This window comes from Carlito syrichta, unplaced genomic scaffold (assembly GCF_000164805.1).
Source record: "Carlito syrichta isolate Samal-C Ts95f unplaced genomic scaffold, Tarsius_syrichta-2.0.1 Scaffold309784, whole genome shotgun sequence".
In the NCBI taxonomy this organism is placed as follows: Eukaryota; Metazoa; Chordata; class Mammalia; order Primates; family Tarsiidae; genus Carlito; species Carlito syrichta.
In genome coordinates, this window is record NW_007253880.1 from 1,680,504 (window position 1) to 1,702,855 (window position 22,352).

The 22,352-nt window shown below is 44.6% G+C and overlaps 1 long non-coding RNA gene across 1 annotated transcript in view; it reads right to left on the reverse strand.

The window, feature by feature from the left end:
• LOC110596526 overlaps positions 1-15,068 on the reverse strand; it is a 32,317-nt gene extending 17,249 nt beyond the window's left edge. Inside the window, exons 1-2 of the long non-coding RNA XR_002482529.1 lie at positions 14,957-15,068; positions 12,811-12,901 (exon numbers count right to left, since the gene is read on the reverse strand). This is a non-coding gene — a long non-coding RNA (uncharacterized LOC110596526). The remainder of the gene's footprint in view (positions 1-12,810; positions 12,902-14,956) is intronic.
• Between the last annotated feature and the right edge of the window lie 7,284 nt (positions 15,069-22,352).

Below are 22,352 nucleotides of genomic sequence, written 5' to 3' on the forward strand. Positions count from 1 at the left end.
TAGAACTGAATAATTGTGAAAATATGACAAATCAAAATGTGTTTGATGTAACTGGAGCTGTGCTAAAAAGAAACTGTTGTGTATCCTTGAATTTTCCTAAGCTGAGAGAAGGAATTGTCAAAAAAAACTATGACAAATTCTGTATTTATTATACTATATTTATTAAATTAGGTTGTTCAGCCTCCTTAATAATCAGGTAAATGTAATTACTACTTCAATTATACTTTATGACAAACTCACCAGAATGGTTAAAATTCAAAAGACTGGCAATGCCAAATGTTCATGAGGATAATTAATGCATATACTGTTGGTGGAAATGTAAATTCTCATAATCACTTTGGAAAGATGGAAATCTTTATAAAGCAGGTATATATATATATATATATATATATAACATACATACATGTGTATAACGCACACGTATACATGTGTGAAGGCTTTCATATATATACAGTAAGTCCCCTACATATGAATGAGTTTTGTTCCAAGAGTTCATTCATAAGTTCAATTTGTTCATAAGTCCAACAAAGTTAACCTAGGTATCCAACTAACACAAGGCTGTACAGTACTGTAATAGGTTTATAATATTTTTTACATAAATAATACATAAAAAACAAACATACAGTATTGTACTGTAAAGTACACAGAAGCACAACAACTTGTAAAGGATTCATGCACGTGGCAATGTGCGCCAGATACATGAACTAACTTACTTGGTAATTGAATGCATTTTCGAAAGCTTGCAACTTAAAGTTTTGTATGTAGGGGACTTACACACACACATACACACACACGCACACACGCACGCACGCACGCGTGCGCGCGCGCATTCTGTATAACCCAGGAATTCCACTTCAAGGTTTGTATTTCCTAAATGTGCACTCCTTGTACACCTAGAGGCAGGCAGGGATGTAAGTACCTTATGAGCCTAATGGTGTATAGGGCAACAGAACTTTTGCTAGAAAAAGTGAAAGGATTTTAAAATTACAAATAAGTCTTGAAGTGCTTTTTCTTTTCTCCTGAAAGACATTGAATAGAGAAACGCTGTGGCTGAATGTTTTAAAGGCAATCATCCAGGAGCCTTTAAGGTATTGGTCAATGTTTTAGTCCATTTGGGCTGCTGTTAGTGAAGTACCTTAGACTGGGCAACTTATAAACAAGAGAACTCTGTTTATTTCTCACAGTTCTAGAGGCTGGGAAGCCCAAGATCAAGGTGCCAGCAGTGTCTGGTGAGAGCCCACTTTCTCCTATGGTGCCCTCACATGGTGAAAGGAGCTAGCTGGCTATCTGCAGTCTCTTTTACTCAAAAGGACACTACTCACAATCATAAGGGCCATACCCCCATGGCCCCACCACCTTCAAGCAGCCCCTGCTAATAACACCAACTTGAGGGTTAAGATTCCAGCATACAAATTTGAGGGGAGTACACTCAGACCTCAGCAGTTGGAAGTCTGGATATTGGATCAAAATTCAGTGTCCTGCTTTTTTATCTTTTAGTTATATGAATTTGGACAAATAACTTTCCTGGGGTTCATTTATAAAAGAAAAACAATGTAAGGCTGAAATTAGATCATCAAGGAGCCTAATGAGTGCATATATGACGACACTTTCCGCTTCTCCCTAGGGAGGTACAGAGGAAGAGAGGGAAGATTTTCCCAAAAGTCTGGGCTTTAGGTTAGAGGGATTCAGTGGAGCTTTGAAAGTGCAGCTGTACAGAGGTAGGAAAGGCATTTAGGACAGTGGAACTAGGGTATGAATGGAGATGGGTCTCAAAAACAAAATAAGAAACTGGGTGCAGATGCTGGGGACAGAGAGGAAGGCTGACGTGGCCATCCTCTGAGCTACCAAATTAAGAGTCTGTAAATTAGCTCTGACCAGTGATTGTGCCTCTGGAAATGAGGCGTGGAAGTCAGCCAGGATGAGAAACCAGACAAATCATTACATGACTCCTCCTCTGTGCCCACACTCACTGGGTTTTATTTCCTCTGGACTCCCGTAGCATCCTGTACAATCCTCTATTTTTTCTTTTTTTTTTGAATCAGGGTCTCCCTCTGTTACCCAGGCTAGAGTACAGGCTCAACCTCCCAGATTCAGGCAATCCTTCTGCCTCAGCCTTCCAAGTAGCTGGCACTACAGGTGCATGCCACCACACTGGCTATTTTTTTTAATTTTTAATTTTGTAGAGACGAGGTCTCGCTATCCTGCCCAGTGAGACCTGGACTCAAGCGATCCTCCCACCTTGGCCTCCCACATTGCTGGGATTACAGACATAAGCCACCACGCCCGGTCACATTCCTCCATTTTAATCCATGTCAGGCAACAGATAGTGAATGGCATTTCTGTCCGCATCCCAATACATTATGAATTTCTGAAAAACAAGGAGATGGTGTCTTATTCATCGCTGAACCCAAATGCCTAGCAGAGTAAGTAGTATAAGAGACTCTCAATAAATATTGAGCTCATAAATACACAAATGAAGGATTTTCTGCTAGCAGAAATCAGAGTCCTGGGCTGGGCATGGTGGTTCATATCTAATTCTAGCACTTTGGGAGGCCAAGGTAGAAGGACAGATTGAGCCCAGGAGTTCAAGACCAGCCTAGGCAATATAGCAAAACCCTCATCTCTACAAAAAATTTAAAAAGTGAGTGAGGCATGTTGGCACACACCTGTAGTTCCAGCTACTCAGGAGCTCGGGAAGCTGAGGTGGAAGGATCGCCTGAGCTCAGGAGGTTGGGGCGGCAGTGAGCCATGATTGCAAAAAAAAAAAAAAACCAACTTGCCAAACAGTTCACTGATCTTCCCTCCCACCTGACCCAAACTTTGCCTTCTCCAAGTTTCTTCCCAGCCCTGCAGAGAGAAGCCAATGCCCGAGGGTACGCTCTTTGGCTTGTCTTACTTCATCCCAGGGAGTCCCTCAGTTGACTGATGTTAACTTGAATGTCACTTCCATTTTCTTCTCCAGATCTGGGTGAAACTAGATTCTTGACCGTGACTGTGACGAGATGATGTTGCCCTCCTCACAAGCTGTCCCTGCCTTCATCCATTGCTTCCAGACCTTCAACTGGGGTTAGCTCTTGAGGTCCCCATGTGGACAAATACTGTCCCGGACGCAGAAGAAAGCATCTCACCCTCAGAATCAGGATGAACTAGGGGGACCCAGGGGGGCATGTCTTGGAAGGACAGTAAGCCAGGAGTGGAAGCAGGGGAGTGAAACACAAAGGAGAGGGAAGGGTCATCTCTTGGGCACAGACAATCCTCCCACCTCAGCCTCCCGAGTAGCTAAGATGACAGGTGTATCCCAACACCCCCTGCTAATTTTTTAAAACTATTTGTGTGTGTGTGTGTGTGTGTGTGTGTGTGTGTGTGTGTGTGTGTGTGTGTGTGTAGATGAGGTCTCTTGGAGGTAGTATTAGTTTGTTTCTGAATGGCTTCTTAAGGCTTGAACATGATACCTGAAAGTAAATTATGGGGAGAGGCTATAACACCTTGGCAGTAAATTGAAGAAGGGGTCAGAATGTGCAGGGAGATGATTGTTAGAGCAAATCTGTTATGTGAGACCTAAGCTTTCTGGGAGGGTTCAGAGGACATTCCCTTCAAATAAATGTAACAGTGAGGGAGTGATGTCATCTCTCTCTCTTATTTTTTATTTTTTTTTTTTAGTTGGGGTCTTACTCTGTTGCTCAGGGTGGAGTGCAGTGGTGATCATGGCTCACTGCAGCCTCAACCTCTGGGGCTCAGACAATCCTTCTGCCTCAGCCTTCTCAGTAGCTGGGACTATAGCCTGCATCACCATGACTGCCTAATTTTTTTTTTTTTAGAGATGAGGTCTCATTATGTGACAATGACTGATTCTGCCATGTAACTATCAAGGAAGATCGTGAGATTCCAGAATAACGAGGAATAACCATAGAGTCAAGATGCATATAAACCATAGAGCCAGCAAGGGCATCGTGCCTCAACTCATGGAGTTTTTGATGATGGCTAACAGACTATGGAGTTCCTAGGAGTGAGATTAGTGAGCAGCCAATGAGGGTATTGCATGACTTGAATAACAAGAAAAAAACCAAGAGATGTCAAGCAGAAGGTTGTTGTACCCACAGTTTGCAAATCTGAGCCAGTTCTCAGACCCAAAGGCTATATCTCTTTGAGAAAAGATCCAGTGGTGCCTCCCACACTGGTGAGGCGTTTAGGGGTTCAGTGGTCTAAGGCACATGGGGACATGTCCTGACAGGTACAGAACAAGTTATTTCACCTGGTACTCATGCTAAGAAGGAGATACAGTGCTTGGGGAGCCTCTTTGAATTTTGGAGAACAATACCTCTCTGATCTATGTACTGAGTGACTTCAGAGACTGGCTGCTTTTTGTTTTTGTTTTTGTTTTTGTGGGGTTGTTTTTATTTTGAGTCAGAGTCTCACTCTGTAGCCCAGATTGGAGGGCAGTGGCACAGTCATGACTCACTGCAGCCTCAACTTCCTGGACTCAAGCAATCCTCCTGCCTCAGTCTCCTGAGTAGCTGGGCCTACAGGCACATACTCATCTATTTTTTTTTATTTTTGAAGAGATGATGTCTCACTCTATGTTGCCCAAGTCTCACTATATGTTGGTCTTGAACTTCTGCACTCAAGTGAGCCTTCCGCCTCAGTCTCCCAAAGTGCTGAGATTACAGGAGTGAGCCACAGTGCCCGTCCTAGAGGCTGTCAGTTTTGAGTGGAGCCCCAGAATAAAGAGAGCGCTGGAGCAGAACCAGGCTGCCATAAATGGCGCCTGTGGCTCACATGACCTGCCGACTCAATGGTGCTAGAGGTATCTACGACAGACAAGACACCATTAGAATCTTTGGCAAACCCCGATGGTAGAGTCATAGGACAGCCTCCTAGTATTCTCCTGGAGCTGCCCTTTTCAAAACAGAACAACCCAGCATTGGAAAGTCAGCTCCTGGCATGTAATTGAACCATTTTAGAGAAGAGGCATTTCTCCCTCTAGCAAATGTCTGTTATTTTTCTTCCCTTTATGATAAAATTCCTTGAAAGCATTGTCTACATATTTACTACTTTACCTATTCTTTTTCCATTCTTTTTGTTGATGTTGTTGTTGTTGCTTGAGTCAGAGTCTCACTCTGTCACCCAGGCTGGAGTGCAGTAGCAGGATCATAGCTCACTGCAGCTTTGAAATCCCACTTCAGCTTCCAGGACACAGGTGCTCAAGACCATTCCCAACCTTGGAGAAACAGCATTTCAAACTCCTGGCCTCAAGCAATCCTTCTGCCTCAGCCTCCTGAGTTGCTGGCACTACAGGCATGAGCCACCGAGCCTGGCTCCAAATGAAAATCAATAGCGCCATCCTCTCCCCTGAACTCAACTCATGTATCCAACAACCTACTGGACACCTCCCCTAGGGGTCTATCAGCCATCTCATATCTAACAATTCCAAAACCAGTTTCTGGCCCTGCTACCACCCAACTGGTTCCCCCACCAGCCTTTCCCATGGTAGCAACGACCATGCCATCCCTCCGGCTGCTCAGACCGAAGATGGCGACTCATCTTTACTTTGGTCTTGCCGGTTCCATCCATCAGAAAAATCTTGCCAGCTTTTCCTTCAAAGTGTTTAGAATCTGGTAAATCCTAAGTGTAAGCCACCATCATCTCTTGCTTAAATGATTGCATCCTGTTTCCGTGCTTTTGCTCTTCCCTTCTTCAGTGGATTACAAACAGCAGCCAAAAGGATCCCGGCTCGCTTCTGAAAACCCTCCACAAGTTCCTTGTCTAATCCAGAGTGAAAGTCAAAGCCTTTGCAGTGACCAACAAGCCCCCTCTCAGTCTCTGATTCCCCTGTGACCTCACTGCCTGCCACTTGCCCTCTCCCATCTCTAAAGTAGCCCCTCTGCCTTAGATGGCTTCCTTCGGTGGATGGCAGGCTCACTCCCTCTCTTGGGCTCCAACTCCACTTCCCCAGAGACATGACCCTTCTCTTGTACCCACTTCAGTTTGTTTTTTGTGTTTTCTTTTCTATTGTAACATGTTTTGCCATCTGATGTGTTACTATATTTTTTATTCTGTTCTATTCTATTTTTTGAGTCAGTGTCTCACTCTGTCGCCCAGGCTGGAGTGCAGTGGCACGATCACAGCTCCCCGTAGCCTCGACTTCCTGAGCTCAGGATATTCTTCCACCTCAGCCTCTTGATTAGCTGGGACTACGGGCATGCGCCACCATGCCCAGCTAATTTTTTAGACAAGTGTGGTGGCGCATGCCTGTGGTTCCAGCTACTTGGAAGGTTGAGGTGGAAGGAACGCCTGAGCCCAGCAGGTGGAGGCCACGGTGGCCATGAGCATGCCACTGCACTCCAGCCTAGGTGAGAGAGTGAGACTCCAAATCAATCAATCATTCAATCAAGAAAAATAAAAAACAGATCTCATTGCTTTGGCCCCTCTGACCTTAGGATCTCACTTTTTTCAGAGATCTGACATAGATCCTTTTGCTCTAGAAATCCCGATGTTAACACCCAGATCCAAATCTATTTTCTGCTCTTCTGTGAATGGGAAGATTTCACCTGGCTGGTTAGGTATTACAGAGCAATCACAAGGGTCTCCTAGATGTATGAGTAACACCTCCCACACCTCTCCCACCCACTCCCTCCAAGGTCTCCCCCACCCTAAATCAGCAGAACCTGAAATTACACAATTTACAGTTCATTGACCTCTGAACAACCAAGCCACAGCTCCAGGGAGACAAAAGGTTCCCAGCCAGATTCCTTGTTGACACTGGTCTCTGGTTACACCCCAGGCCTAAAAAGGGAGGACATTCTTCAAAGCCAGCGCTTCCCCTACTTTTGTCTGTCCCCAGCAGATCCCTTCCCCCACTCCATCCTCCCCAGAGGGACTGTAAGTTCACCACCACCCGTGCTGGAAGGGGAGGCATTTTCAGGTTACACTCTATATATAGCTAAAGCAACGTACGAGTCCTGGCTCATGTTACTCTGGAGGGTTTAAAGCCTTAAACAATTCCTCTCAAGCATGCCCTGCTGCGAATCCCCTTTCCTGTCCCAAACCCTTCCTTGGCGCAGACACTCGGAGTCACCTTTCTTCTTCCGGCCACTCCCAGCTCCTCCTCTTTCAGCTGCTTCACAAAGCAGGGACTTTCCCACGGGGTTCCTGAGCTGGAGGGCAGCAGGGTGGGCCCGCGAGGCCTTCCCTCTGACCTTTTGCATCATCCTGAATTGTGAGTCCCCTATTTGTCCAGGTCAGGGTTGGAGGGGACAATGTGAGGCCCAGCACCCGTTCGTTCCACTCCTCCGCCCTGACAACTGCTCGGTTGGCCTCCATACCCTTCCAGAAACCACCTTCCATGCAGCCCTGTACCTGCAGGAAGACGTGGCAGAATTTGTCATTCCCAGTTGGGGCTGTGGGGTTCGTCTATGCCAACTTTATCATTTTTACAGAAAGTAGAAGCCAAGTGCCCAAGGTCAAAGAACCTGTTAAGGTCAGAGCTGGGGCAGGAATCCATGACTTACAGAAGTCCTCCGTGCACCAACCTCTTCACATATGTTCCTTGGGGTTTTTCTTTTCTGCCTTTCTCTCTTCTTGTCCTGTGTTTTGAATCTTTCTTTTTTTTTTCCAGTAATTTGTTTTTTGAGTCAGAGTCTCACTGTTGCCCAGGCTGGAGTGCAGTGGCACACTCATGGCTCACCGCAGCCTTGACCTCCTGGGCTGAGGCAATGCTCCTGCTTCAGCCTCCCAAGTGGCTGGGACTACAAGGCACACACCACCATGCCCATCTAACTTTTTGTTTTGTTGTAGAGATGAGGTCTCGCTATGTTGCCTATGCTGGTCTTGAATTCCTGGGCTCAAGGAATTCCTATGCCTCATTCTCACAATGTGCTGGGATTACAGGCACAAGCACAATCACACCCGGCCTGGTCCTACATTTTGAATCTTTGTTAAGGAGTTATTGTTCCCAGCGTTCCCATCAGGGCCCACCTAGAGGGGCATCTCAGTAACATCCCCCCTATGATTTGTAAGCTCCCTGGCCCCATGCCCCCGGCATCCTCAGCCCACATTCTGGGTTCAGCCTCCACCTTTATTCCCATCTTGCCTTCCTACACATCATCGTGAAGAATCTTTCAGTCCTTCTACAGTATCTCACTGCTGACGACAAAAAAATCTTATGAAGTCTTGGGGGGTAGATTATTGTCTTCATTTCCTTCTTCTTTTTTTTTTTTTTTTGAGTTGGAGTTTCACTCTGTCATCCAGACTGGAGTGCAGTGGCCGCTCCCGGCCACCGCAGCCTCGACCTGCTGGGCTCCAGCGATTCTTCCACCTCAGCCTTCCAAGTAGCTGGAACTACAGGCGCGCGCTACCACGCCCAGTTAATTTTTGATTTACTGTAGAGATGAGGTCTCGCCAAGTTGCCCAGGCTGGTCTCGAACCCACAGGCTCAGGCAATCCACTCACCTCAACCTCCCAAAGCACGGGATTACAGGCTGAGCCACCAAGCCTGGCTTGTCTTCATTTCTACAGATGCAGAGACTGAGGTGCCAGGTGAGGGTGGAAATACGGGGGCCCCAGGCTGGGGTCTTCATGCCATCTCTTTCATTCTCAGCATCTCTCCCTCCACGGAGTGAACCCAGAGCACCATCCTCCCCAGCTGTCTCTTCCACACGCTCGTTTCCTGAGACTCTGTCAGCAGGTGTCAATTTCCAAGTTTCCAAATGTAGATACTCATAATATTTTTTTCCTACACTTCTGCATGTTCTCATGGCACAGCACCTTGAGAACCTTCATACCTGCCTGGGTAAACCAGTCTCCCTAACTAGAGTATGCTGTCAGAGCTGGAGGATTGGGATGCTGAAATCACAGCCTGGGTAACACAGCAAGACCTCATCTCTACAAACAACAACAACAACCAAAAAAATCAAAAACCTAGTCAAGCATAGTTCCCAGCTACTTGAGAGGCTGAGGCAGAAGGATCGCCTGAGCCCAGGAGGTCAAGGCTGTGGTGAGCTGAGATCATGCCAATGCACTCCAGCCTGGACAACAGAGTGAGACCCTGACTCAAAAAAAAAAAAAAAATCCAGCCTGGGCAACATAGCAAGACCTTGTCTCTAAAAATAAAAAAAATCAAAAATTGGTCAGGCACAGTGGTGTGCTTCTGTATTCCCAGCTACTCCGCAAGGATCGCCTGAGCCCAGGAGGTTGAGGCTGAGGCTGAATGCGGTGAGCTGTGATCATGCCACTGCACTCTAACCTGGGTGACAGAGTGAGTGCGCAACTCAAAAAATAAATTAAATTAAATTAGATTTAAAATACATCCCATATCCTATTTTATTTGTCATGGCACAAGAAAAGGTGGACGGATTGAAATTCTGTTGGTTTCCATCTGGAATGCAAATGACAGGCACCAGCCTCCCCATCTCACAATGAGTGCCTTGGAGAAATGGTGGCGTGCCAGGGGTGGGGGAAGAGCTGTTTTGAAAGAACCCCAACAAATATGGCAGAAACTGCAACCACCCAAGTGTTTGCAGCATCTAAAGTGCCTGAGAAATCGTGGGGTAAAAACACAGAGCCTGCACTTACAGGTAGCTGTGAGGCCCAGAAGTAGAGCTCTCTGGGTTGAACACTGTGATCCACAGGTGCACGTTATAGATGAGAGGTTTGGGTGTGGGACCGTGCCAAGTACACAACAAAACTCAATTGAAGGGAGCCAAGTTCACAATCACAGCCCGAACCTGAATACAGGAGGCAGCAGATTCCATAGGATTTAAGCATAAAAGACTCGCCGTATTTTTTCATGTGAGTTAATTTAAAAATTGTGTAGGAAAAAGTAGTATTTTATTTGCTTCCACTGAGTACGTTTTTAGGATAGCATCAACTCTTCAGAAACAAAATTCTTCCACATGGAATTTAGTTCTCCAAATGTTAGATCAGAGTCAGTCCTATCTTCCTCAAAGTAGAAACAGATTTGTTTTGTTTTAAGAATGTTTACAAAAACTTACATATTTAAAGTGCAAGTATAAAATGAATCAGCCAGAGATAACCAAGCCCTAAAACAATACTATCCTACCTTACATTACAGTTCTGCCTATTTTAATCTCCAGATTGACTTGTGACTGGCAGAATGGATTGGGGAGGGTGAGAAATGGACTAATATATTCTTGAGCCTTTGCAATATGATGGGCACCATTGAGAAACCTTACAGACATCTCTAACGCTCCAAGTAGTTCCATGAGGTAGGTATTATTATTCCTATTTTTTAGATGACACTGAAGTTTAGAGAAGCCAAGTAATTTGCCTAGGACCACACAGCTAGTGGATGGCAGAGACAAGATTCAAATCCTCATATTTTAGAATTTTTTTCTTGCCACATTTAAAACAGTCCTTGTCCATCACTAGGTATCACAGAGGAACTGATGAGAACCCTGGTACTAATTGAAACATTGTTAAAGTGAAGTGGTTGTGTCAGATCTTACTATTCATTAGATAATAATTTCTGGGGAGATACTTATGTATTGTATTTTATTATTATTATTATTTTTTTTTTTTTTTTGAGGTGGAGTCTCACTCTGTCGCCCAGACTGGAGTGCAATGGCCACTCCCGGCCCACCGCAGCCTCGACCTGCTGGGCTCTGGCGATCCTTCCGCCTCAGCCTTCTGAGTAGCCGGAATTACAGGCATGCACTACCATGCCCGGCTGATTTTTTTGATTTATTGTAGAGATCAGGTCTCGCCTGCCCAGGCGGGTCTCGAACCCATGGGCTCAGGCAATCCACTCACCTCAGCCTCCCAAAGGTGCGGGATTACAGGCTGAGCCACCAAGCCCGGCTGTATTGTATTTTTTTATGTGTTCAATTTAAAATTTGAAATGTATCATTAAATTTTGCAATACTTTTAAAATATTGTCTGCTTTAATATAAAAATACTTTCACATTTTCCTGTTTTTATTTTTATTTTTCATGGCATCATGTCTGGAATGGAACATGAAAAAGTAATTCTATTTCAGCAACTTCTCCGCACCACTTTTTTTTTTTTTTTTTGGTTATTACTAGTGGCTCCTATATACACAAACACGTGAGAACTCTCTAAAGTGAAGATTCAGTTTTGAAAAAGTGCTAATGACATCAAAGAAGTCACTGAGGGATACTTTCTAGAAGACAGTATTCATATATCAATACTTTAGGGAAAACTAGGAATCTGTCTAAAGAGGGGGGAAAATGGAAATAACCTCATCAGAACACTTAGAGAAATTTATCTGCCTTATCCTGAGATCATATTGCTATTTAACCTGTTTTTAAACAAACAAGAAGTTTTAAACATTTTCTATCCTTTAAGCAAATGTTCTTTGCCTGGCTAGATGACAGTGTTCAAGAAATGACTACCACATTAAAAAAAAACCCTTGGCAATGTTCCAGAAGAAATCTACCCTGCTTAATGGGTTCCAGCGAATACTCAATAGCTTTCTGGTGAACCTGCTGGCTCAGTGTCCACTTGAACAGGACTCGGAAAGAACAAAGGAAAACCTGATAGACACTTTCCTTTTTGTGAGTCTGGCATAGTAACTTTCAACTCATTTCAGCAAACTTCCCAAGCTTGGAAAAAATCAGCCTGGGCAGGGCAAACTTACAAATCCTGCCCTGGGCTCGAGTCGACAGTTTGTTTTGCTACCTTTGATTCTCTGAAATACAAAGATAATTATACTGTTTGTCTTTTCATCCAATAAAATATGCATTATCATTTGGTTCATATGGAGTGTATCAGTTTAGATGAATATATTATTTCAAAGGACAAGTTAAAGCTTTCAAAATGAGAACACTTTAGCACATACAGAACTCTTACTATAATATTAAAAAGAGGGAGATTAGAGGGACGGGCATCTTTAAAACATTCAAAAGTGTGTTCACAGTTGACTAAAGCTGTCAATTCTCTAGATATTGACGTAAGAAATTCACCAAGCACAAAAGACTTCAAAATGGCACCCATCTTCCTTCTATAAAGTGAAATAGATGCACATTTTTAATATCTTATGCCTCTTTGCAACTTTTTCTGAGGATGAGTATTTTCCACTTAAAAAATAAAATAGTTGGACATTTCACAGGTCTGTTAAACTGTAGCAGTACGTTGGTCCTAATTCTCTCCTTGGCCATGGGGAGTGAGGGAAGGCTGGGCAGGGGAGGGTTGGGCTGGGCTGGCACAGGGTGTTTGACCTTAAATGCCCAGAACTGAAGAAGGGAGGATGGTTGAGAAGGTAAAATGTCCCCCATTCCATGTTCCAGGACAACTGCATGGTTCTGAAACTCAACCCACTTTGCAGGAGAGAAGACCAGGCTGCCAGGCCTGAGAGAGAACTTACTGCCTGAGGGCAAGACAGAAGGTCCTGGAACTACAAGGCCTTTTTCTGGTTCTCTGGGGCCAGCAGCAGGGCTGTCCGGAGGCGTGAGCGGGCGGGCCACTGACTCGAGGTTTGTATCACAGACACACACCAACAAGAGTTGGGGGAAGGATTCGTCACACCTCTTTAATGGCTAAATATCAACATTTAAAATATACTGTGCTGGCTGTTACATTCTCTTGGCATGTCTTCCTTTTTTTTTTTTTTTCAACTATGCTGGAAGCCTCAAAGAGAAAAAAGAAAAAAAATCCAGCTCTATGGACTTCAGCAAGGTTCTGGCTATGAGGAAGTCACGTGGTGTATTAGAAGAAGGCAGGATATTTACAAAATCCTCAACTGCTCTCTGCAGAACAAAGCTGGAGGCCTCCAGACTCTCAGTCAGTAAACCACCAAATAAAAAACCAGCCCAAAATAGATCCAACTAAAGGTACCTTTGACTGTTTCTCCTTCAACCAAATCTTCCTTCCTCTGCCTCCCCTCGGGGTAACCAGGATCATGAGTTCAATGTGTTTTCTTTCAGAGCTTTAAAAAGAAACATACAAACACACACATGCACACACATTAAAAATAATGTTGGCCCGGCATAGTGGCTCACACCTGTAATCCTAGCACTTTGGGAGGCAAGGCGAGAGGATTGCCTGAGCCAAGGGGTTCGAGACCAGACTGGGCGACTTGGCAAGACCTTGTCTCTACACTAAATCAAAAAATTAGCCAGGCATGGTGGCAGACACCTGTGGTTCCAGCTTGGAAAACTGAGGAACACTGAGGCGGAAGGATCGCCTGAGCCCAACAGGTCGAGGCTGCGGTGGCTGTGAGCGTGCCACTGCACTCCAGCCTGGGCAACAGAGTAAGACTTTGACTCAATAATAATAATAATAATATTATTATATGTAGGGTTTGGTTTTTTTTTTTTTTTCATATTTGGTATAATACTCTACATATCCTAAACTTCTTTATTCACTAAATAACATTTTTTGAGACCTATCCATGTGGCTATACATAGATTTAGTTCATTATATATATTTGTTGGTTTGTTTTTTGAGTCGGGGTCTCATTCTGGCTTCGTGCTGAAGTACCATGGCACAATCATGGCTACCATAGCCTTGACTTCCTGGGCTCAGGTGATCCTCCCACCTCAGCCTCCCAAGTAGCTAGGCCTACAGGTGTGCACCACCATGCCTGGCTAACTTTTTTCAAGTCTTATGTAGAGATAAGGTCTTGCTATGTTACCCAGACTGATCTCAAACTCCTACACTCAAGCAATCCTCCCACCTTAGTCTTCCAGAGTGCTGGGATTACAGATGTGAGCCACCATACCCAGCCTTAGTTCATTACTCTTGACTGCTGAATAATATCCTACCATCTGAAGCCCCACCTTTATCTAACCATTCCTCTGTTGCTGGACACTGAATATGTGTCTGTTGGTGATTTGGTGCGTTCTGGCAGCCACTCCATCCTTCCCTTCTCAGAAGTCTGATTGCCCTTTGTTACTCCTCAGTTGTTTCATGTACGTGGGGTACATGAAAGTAAATTTCTAAACCTTCGTGCATCTAATATACATTCTTGAGTGAATGAACTTTGGACTTTGGACTCCCTCAAAGATTAACAGTGGACTCCACAGAAGCTCCACAAATTCTATGTATTCCTCTTTATTTCCTTCCCTTTTTTTAAAAAAAGATAAGTTCTATATTTTCAAAGCAAGTTCTACTAAAATTCATTTCCATTCCCAATCTAGATTTGTGGCAGTCAACACTTCCTTAAGATCATACGGTGAATCCTTAAGATGTCCTAGGCTGACTCACACCTGAAATCCCAGCACTTTGGGAAGTTGAGGCGGGAGGATTGCTAGAGCCCAGCAGTTTGAGACCAGCCTGGGCAACATAGTAAGACCTCGTCGCTACCAAATCAAAAAATTAGCCAGGTGTGGTGGCATGAACCTGGAGTCCTAACTACTTGGGAAGCTGAGGCAGAAGAATTGCCTGGGCCCAGGAGGTCAAGGCTGCAGTGAGCTGTCATTGTGGCACTGCACTCCAGTCATGGCAACAGAGTGAGACCCCAACTTGGAAAAAAAAAAAGATGCTTCAAATTCTGACACTAGAAATACAGTGAAGGTTGTATGTTTTAAAATGTGTGTGTGTGCGTGTATGTGTATATGTGTATGTGTGTGTGAGAGAGAGAGAGAGAGAGAGAGAAAGAAGAAAAAGGAGAAGGAGGAGAAGAACGGAGGAGGGAGGAAGAGAGTGAACAGAGTCAATGCATTATGGTGTGGTCCTGTGGCCCCTGTTGGCCTGGAGGTAAAGCCAAACACAAAGGACTTATTCTCTTTGCAAATGAAACCTGGAACCCATGCACTTTTCTTTCTTTTAAAAAAAAAAATCTCTCATCCTGCCACTTTTATTTTACACTTTTAGGTTGCTGGTGTCAAAATCAGTTTTCATTCCTTTCCCTGGAAACTTTATTCTCTGACAATTTAAACTTCCTGGAAAATAAAAACCCCAAATAAAAAACAAAACAAAACAAAACAAAATGCCGTTTTTAGGGACAAAAAAGAAAGTGTTAGATTTCCACATCACTCACCAGAGATCCTCCAGACCATTCAGGCAGACCCGGGTTATGTCAGGAAGAGCTGATCTGAACCATGAAAACCTTGCTGGAGAAAGTCCACCATTCCACTGCGCGTGAGCAGAAGATGTAGAAGTCTTCTGGAAGCTGCAGAAACAAACAGGTACTTGGGACCTCGCTGTGTCTGTGTTACACAATTTTTTTCAATCTTGTGAAATTATTTGGATTCTTTCCTGGTTCGAGACACCCTCCAACAGTTCTTGGTCTTTTTTTTTTTTTTTTTTTTGAGTTGGAGTCTCACTCCGTCGCCCAGACTGGAGTGCAGTGACCGTTCCCGGCCACCGAAGCCTCGACCTGCTGGGCTCCGGCGATCCTTCCGCCTCAGCCTTCCAAGTAGCTGGAACTACAGACGCGTGCTACCATGCCCGGCTAGTTTTTGATTTATTGTAGAGATGAGGTCTTACCAAGTTGCCCAGGTGGGTCTCGAACCCGCGGGCTCAGGCAATCCACTCACCTCAGCCTCCCAAGGCGCGGGATTACAGGCTGCGCCATCGAGCCTGGCTTGGTCTTTTTTTTAAGTTGAAGTCTCACTCTGTTGCCCAGTCTGGAGTGCAGTGGTACAACCACTGCTCACTGAAGCCTCAAACTCCTGGGTTGAAGCAATCCTCCAACCTCGGCCTCCTGAATAGGCATGTGCCACTATGCCCAGCTAATTTTTTTTAATTGTTTGCAAACACAGGTTCTCACTATGTTGCCCAGACTGGTCTTGAACTCCTAGCCTCCTGAGTCTGCCTCCCAAAGAGCTGGGATGACAAGCATGAGCAACCACACCCAGCAGTTCTTGGCTTTTTTTGAGTATGATCCTTTTGCTCTGGCCAGCAGTCCCCTAAAATACAAACATGCTCATATACACGTAATTCTGTAAAAAATGTCAAGGACTTCAAACATCAGAAACTGAGACAGCCCAGGTCAAGAAGATCTGAACTAAGGTGGGATTGCCAAGAATCCAGATGTTTGCCAAACCAATAAATCTGACAGAGGCTATTAACATTGATAGTAGCTGTTAACTAAAGCCAATCTTCGCAGCTGGGTATTGAAGAGATAACTGCTGATCCTGAGTTGGTCCTTCCAGACACAGTCATACCTATTATGGAGAACAAAACTAGCAATATGTGATATGGTCTGGATATCTGTCGCTTCAAATCTCATGTTGAAATGTGATCCCCAGTGTTGGAGGTGGGGCCCATTAGGAGGTGTTTGGGTCATGGGGGTGGATCCCTCATGAATGGCTTGGTGCCTTCCCAGGGTGACGAGTAACTTCTTGCCCTATTAGTTCCCAAGATATTTGATTGTTTTTTTTTTTTTTCTTTTTTGTATTTTTGAGTTAGAGTCTCCCTCTGACGCCCAGGCTAAAGTGTAGTGGCATGCTCATGGCCAACACAGCCTCGACCTGCTGGACTCAGGTGATCCTTCTGCCTCAGCCTTCCAAGTAGCTGGAACCACAGACATGCACCACAGCACCTGGCTAATTTTTTGATTTATTGTAGAGATGAGGTCTCACCAAGTTGCCCAGGCTGGTCTCAAACCCCTGGACTCAGGCAATCCTCTCGCCTCCACCTGTCAAAGTGCTGGGATTATAGGCATGAGCCACCATACCTGGTTAGATCTGATTGTTAAAAAGAATCTGGCCCCTTTCTCCCCTCTCCTGCCCCCTCTCTTGTCATGTGACCTGTACATGTGGGCTCCCCCACCTTCCACATAAGTGGAAACTTCCTGAAGCCATCACCAGGGCAGATGCTGGTGCCATGCTTCTTGTTCAGCCTACAGAGCCACAAGCCAAATAAACCACTTTTTATCGACTATCCAGCCTCAGGTATTTATTTTAGCACCAAAAATGGGCTTCAATGATATGTCATCAATAGACCATCATCTCTGAATACACTGGATGACTGTGTCTGGAAGGTAAACACTGGACAAGGCACAAGACTGATAAAGGGACTTTTCTCATCAAAATATCTATACTGGTTATAAGTGTATACACTGGCAATAAGTGAATACATGATCTTGCCCATCAGAGTCCTTTATTCCAATTTCTCTCTTTTTTTTTTTTTTGAGTCGGAATCTCACTCTGTCACCTAGGCTGGAGGGCAGTGGCACACTCACAGCCACCACAACCTCAACCTGCTGGGCTCAGACAATCCTTCTGCCTCAACCTTCCAAGTAGCTGGAACTATAGGCACACGCCTCCATGCCTGGCTAATTTTTTGATTTATTGAAGAGACAAGGTCTTGCCAAGTTGCCCAGCCTGATCTCGGACCCTTAGACTCAGACAAACCTCTCTCTCACCTTGGTCTCCCAAAATGCTGGGATTACAGGAGTGAGCCACCACACCCAACTTCACCCAAATTTCTGATCACATCCTTTACATCATTTCTTGCAGTAGCTACTTTGTCCTCAAAGTCATTCTTAGCCCTTCTTCAATTTCAAAGGCTTCTACATAGGTCATCTTCCTTTGATCAACTCTATATCAAACCATTAGCTATTCCAAAAACCATGGAGTCATAAGATGACTGTCACTGTAGTAACTTTTACCGTTACAGAGTGACTGCTATGTGCCCGCTATCCCCGTAGTACTTAAAACATACTAGGAACATGTATTAAATCTGCACAACCACGCTGCTATGGAGAAAGTACTTCCATTTTATTTTTTCAAGATTTTTTTTTTTAAACATAGACAGAATCTTGCTATGTGGCCCAGACTGGTCTCAAACTCCTGACCTCAAACTCCAACCTCAATCTCCCAAAGTGCTGGAATTACAGGCCAGTGCACCTGACCAGTACGTGTTAAAGATAAGAAACCTAAGACTCAGAGAGAAGTCATTTGCTAGAGGTTGCTGAGCAAAGATCTGACAGAACTAGGTTCAATCTTCATTTCATTTTACCGCAAACTCTCCATCTCAGTCCTTATGGCCGGCGCCAAGGAGCCACTTTTCCAGATGGTTTTTAAAATTATAGAATTCTAGCTGGGTACGGTGGCTCATGCCTGTTATCCCAGCACTATGTGAGGTAGAGACGAGAGGAATGCCTGAGCCCAGGGATTAGAGACCAGTCTAGGCAACTTGGAGAGACCTTGTCTCTAATAAATAAAAAAATTAGCCGGGCATGGAGGCGTGTGCCTGTAGCTCCAGCTACTTGGAAGGCTAAGGTGGAAGGATCACCTGAGCCCAGCAGGTCGAGGTTGCGGTGGCCGTGAGCATGCCACTGTACTGTAGCCTGGGAGATAGAGTGAGACTCTGACTCAAAAAGTAAATAAATAAAATAAAGTTCATTTAAATTTAATTAATTAATTAAATTACAGAATTCCCAGTTTATGTGTGCTCTTAGCCTTCTTTGACTCATAGGATATTTGAGCAGAAAAGAATCTTAGAGGTTATCTTGTCCAACTTGCACCCTTCACAAAGAGGACACTGAGACTCAGCTGGGTGGGTCACTACCCCTACTCTGGCCCTCCCTCTTCCGGTTCTGAGGGAACAGAATCATAGCCTCTGGGAAGGCATTACATGGTTCCTCTCTCACAGCACCAAGTGCAGGCACGTGGTGGCCTTCCAAAAGGAGCCGGCACTCAAGTCCAGATCACCTAAGTGACGTACGCAGAGGACAGCCACACTCCCATGGCCTCTGCCTCAAAGGGAGTAGAGGGCTTCAAGGGGTGCCCCTCCCCAGCCCCAGGAGAAGGCAAGGATGCTGCCTGGTCCATGAAGCTAGGACAGCAGTGAAAACATGACATGTAAAATCGCAACAAAGATGGTCCAAGAAACCAACACCTGCACCCTGCAGTCACTTCTAAGTGGTGACATGCAGCCTCATTAAGCCAATGATTTCAAAGTCCTCCATTTTCAATCAGTAGCAGCCAGAATGAGGAGGAAACATACAAATCGGTGCTTGATAGCTTGCCCTTAGTTTGTTTTCAAGCTAGAATAGCAAGCAATTGCCTGTTTCAAGTGTGTTGAAAACGTTCTCAATCAGCTAACTATTATGCCTTGCATTGTCCTTGAAAATGCAAAAATAGAAAAGGAAGAAATTATCTAAAAGCAATAAGCCAAGAAAACAGAGACAAGGCGGGGGTGTGGGCTACTGCTTAAGAGTATTTACTATAAGACAGTAGTGGACAAACCCCATTAAAAATGCAGAGTTAAACATAGTGCATAGGAGAGAGAGATAATGATAGAATCAAAGAATAAAGAAAGTAGCTAGTTAATGGGCATTTTTATTTTCTAAAGAAGGCGGTTTAGGTGGTGAGGGACATTAGTTTTTTCACTTCATTATGTTGTAAGGGAATATTGAAAACAAAGTACATCACATGTAACAAAGACAGGGCACACTGGGTGGGTCAATGACTTGGGCTTGCTTGAATTAGCTTCAATTGATTCACTTAACATCTCCAAGCTTCCTTGGGCTATTTGTAAATAAGCGTGATTAAATACAAGGTGATAGATAAATATTCGATATAAGCGCATATGTAGTTATCTGTATACAGTATTTATACAGATAAATACATATGTATATACATGCATATGTGTGTGTGTTTGTGTGTGTGTGTGTGTGTGTGTGTGTGTGTGTGTGTGTGTTGAGGCCAAATGTGGTGGCTCACACCTGTAATCCCAGCACTTTAGGAGGCTGAGGCAGAAGGATCACTTGAAGCCAGAAGTTCAAGACCAGGATGAGCAACATAGTGAGACCCTGTCTCTACAAAAAAAAAACAAAAACGATTTTTAAACTAGCCAGGCATGGTAGTACATGCCTATAGCCCTATCTACTCAGGAGGCTGAAGTGGGAGGACCGTTTAAGCCTAGGAGTTCGAGGCTGCAGTGTGCTATGACCTCACCACTGCATTCTAGTTTGGGCAAGACAGCAAGATCCTGTCTCTAAGAAAAAAATAAAGAAAATATATTGAAACCCTTTGATACATCCAGGTACTGAGCTTACTGTCCTGCTGAATAAGTTAGTTCACTGAGCTGTCAAAGGATAGATCCTAAGCCCTCTTAGGGTACATGCACTGTTTGCTCAATCTGTAAACACATAATTATTTAACTTGCCTTCTAAAGTAACACCACACCCTGGATATGATGCATAGCCCAGCATTACAAGATAAACCCTGTCTCAAGTTTCTGCTCGTTAAGGTGCCTGAAGTGTTTGCTCATACGCTTAGGGACTGAAGCAGAAGTAAACAGTCGGGCCAGTGTTGTAGGGACACCTGGGTTACAAAATCGACTTTCTTATGTTGTGAAAGCAATGAATGAAGTTCAGCCGGACTCTCGCAAGGACACCGGCTCAGCCCACACCACACTGGACAAACAGGACTCCAGCCTCGTGGCCTCTGTCCCTGACCCACCGGGTCAGTCTCCTCTGGCGTCAGATCCTAGTGCCCAGTCAGAGGCCTCGGCTGCAGTGCCGGCCTCCTGCTTGTCCCCCGTCAGTGCCCTTCTTCCACGAGGTTAACCTCGCTGTCTTCCATGCGCGCTCCCCGCAGTCTCCAGGGAGGCCTTTGCACCATGCATTTGATATGCCTACGCTTTTCCTCTTCAAAACTCTACAGAATCACTCCTCTTGTGACTTCTGTAATTCAAAAGAACACGGTGTCCCAGGCAAGAGGCTCTGGGGCAATTTGCACTTCGGTTAGGTTTGATTTTTGAGCTCTCCTCCACAACACGCACACTGAGATGCGATAGGGCTGAGAGATTAAGAGCAAAACCTTGGAAAGCCACATGGCCAGGTTGAATCCTAATTTTACTACCTGCTAGCTGTGCCTCAGTTTCCTTATCTGTAATTAATAAATAGATACCTATGTAGAGAAGTGATAGATCGATAGAATAGATACAGAAGATGGATAGACAGGCAGATAATGATAGAGAGAGCAATAGAGAGATAGGATGGAAAATAGGTAGATGACAGGTAGATGGGTAGATTGATAGTTGATAAATAGATGGCAGATAAGATAGAAAGATAGGTAGATGATGGATTGATTGATTGAATAGATAGGCAGACACCAGAAAGATAAGAAAGATAGGTAGATGATTGATAGATGAGTGGATGGGTAGATAGATGACAAATAGATAAGGTGGATAGATAGGTTGATGTCTGATTGAATGACTGATTGAATGAACAGACAGGTAGATGATGGATTGATGATAGATAGATAGATGGTAAAGAGATGGATAAAGAGAGAGAGAGAGAAGTGCCACATGAGTGTGAGCATAATAAATGAGATTTTAATGCTGGTCCCTATGTGCCTTGACGTTCAGGAGATGGCAGAGCGACGGGACTGCCCTCATGGTAAACTCACCAGGGCATGCTTGAAATGACAGCTGCAGCTGTGCCGCCTCGGCGTTAACCCCATGGATGGACTTCATGTGACCAGCTCTTCACATTTTCAAGAGAAAGCAAAATCCAGATCTCTGAATTGTCAATTGCTGGTTTACATATTTTTAAAAATTCATCTTCGAGCCAAAGAAAGCATGTCTAGACCAGAGGCAGACTCAGCCCTTATGTTGCCATTCTGTGACCTCAGACATGCATGAGTCTATAATGTGTGTTTCTACTTTCCACTCTTTATCTTCTATATGCCTTCCTCAGCTGAATACCCTGGAGGCAGTAGGAAGCACACAGGGGTTACTCTATGAAGGCCAGGTGTCCGATGAACTGGTGCACTGATGATCAGAAACCAGTGGAACTTGTCAGGAAGAAAGTGGTGAGTCCCTGAGTGTCAGTCCTCTCTTACTGTGTGTGTTCAGGCCTCAAACAAGATGCAGTCCCTGATCTTGAGGAACTTACAGGCTTGTGGGGGCCACAAAAATGCAAACACTATAATGTATATGAAACACGATGACATGCATTGTCTCATTGACATCACCAGGTCCCACGGAAGTAGATACTGCACATGTTTTATACCCAATGGAAGAGAAACTGAGGAAGAGAGAGGTTGAGTGACTTATCCAAGATCACTCCACTGGTAAGGGAAGCGTAGCAAGAACCAGTTCTGCAGGCACCAGGCCCAGCACTCTTGCTGCTGCTCCCATGATCCAACATAATTTGCATATTTCCCAGTACCTGTGACACTAGACAGGTCAGGCTCATCAAGAGAGCTGACATGCAGTGAGTGACAGGAGGCGCTGACAGCATCGTGAAATGCAGGCTTTGAAACTACCTGAGAAGGGTTAGAGACATTTTTTTCTTCTCACCGATTATAATTTCTCTTCTACCAAAAAGAATTTGAGGCTACATTCAACAATGAAATATAATGGCAGAGTGGCTCACTCCTGTCATCCCAGCACTTTAGGAGGCCAAGGTGGCAGGATTGCTTGACCCCAGGAGTTTGAGACCAACCTAGGCAACACAGCAAGACCTCATCTCT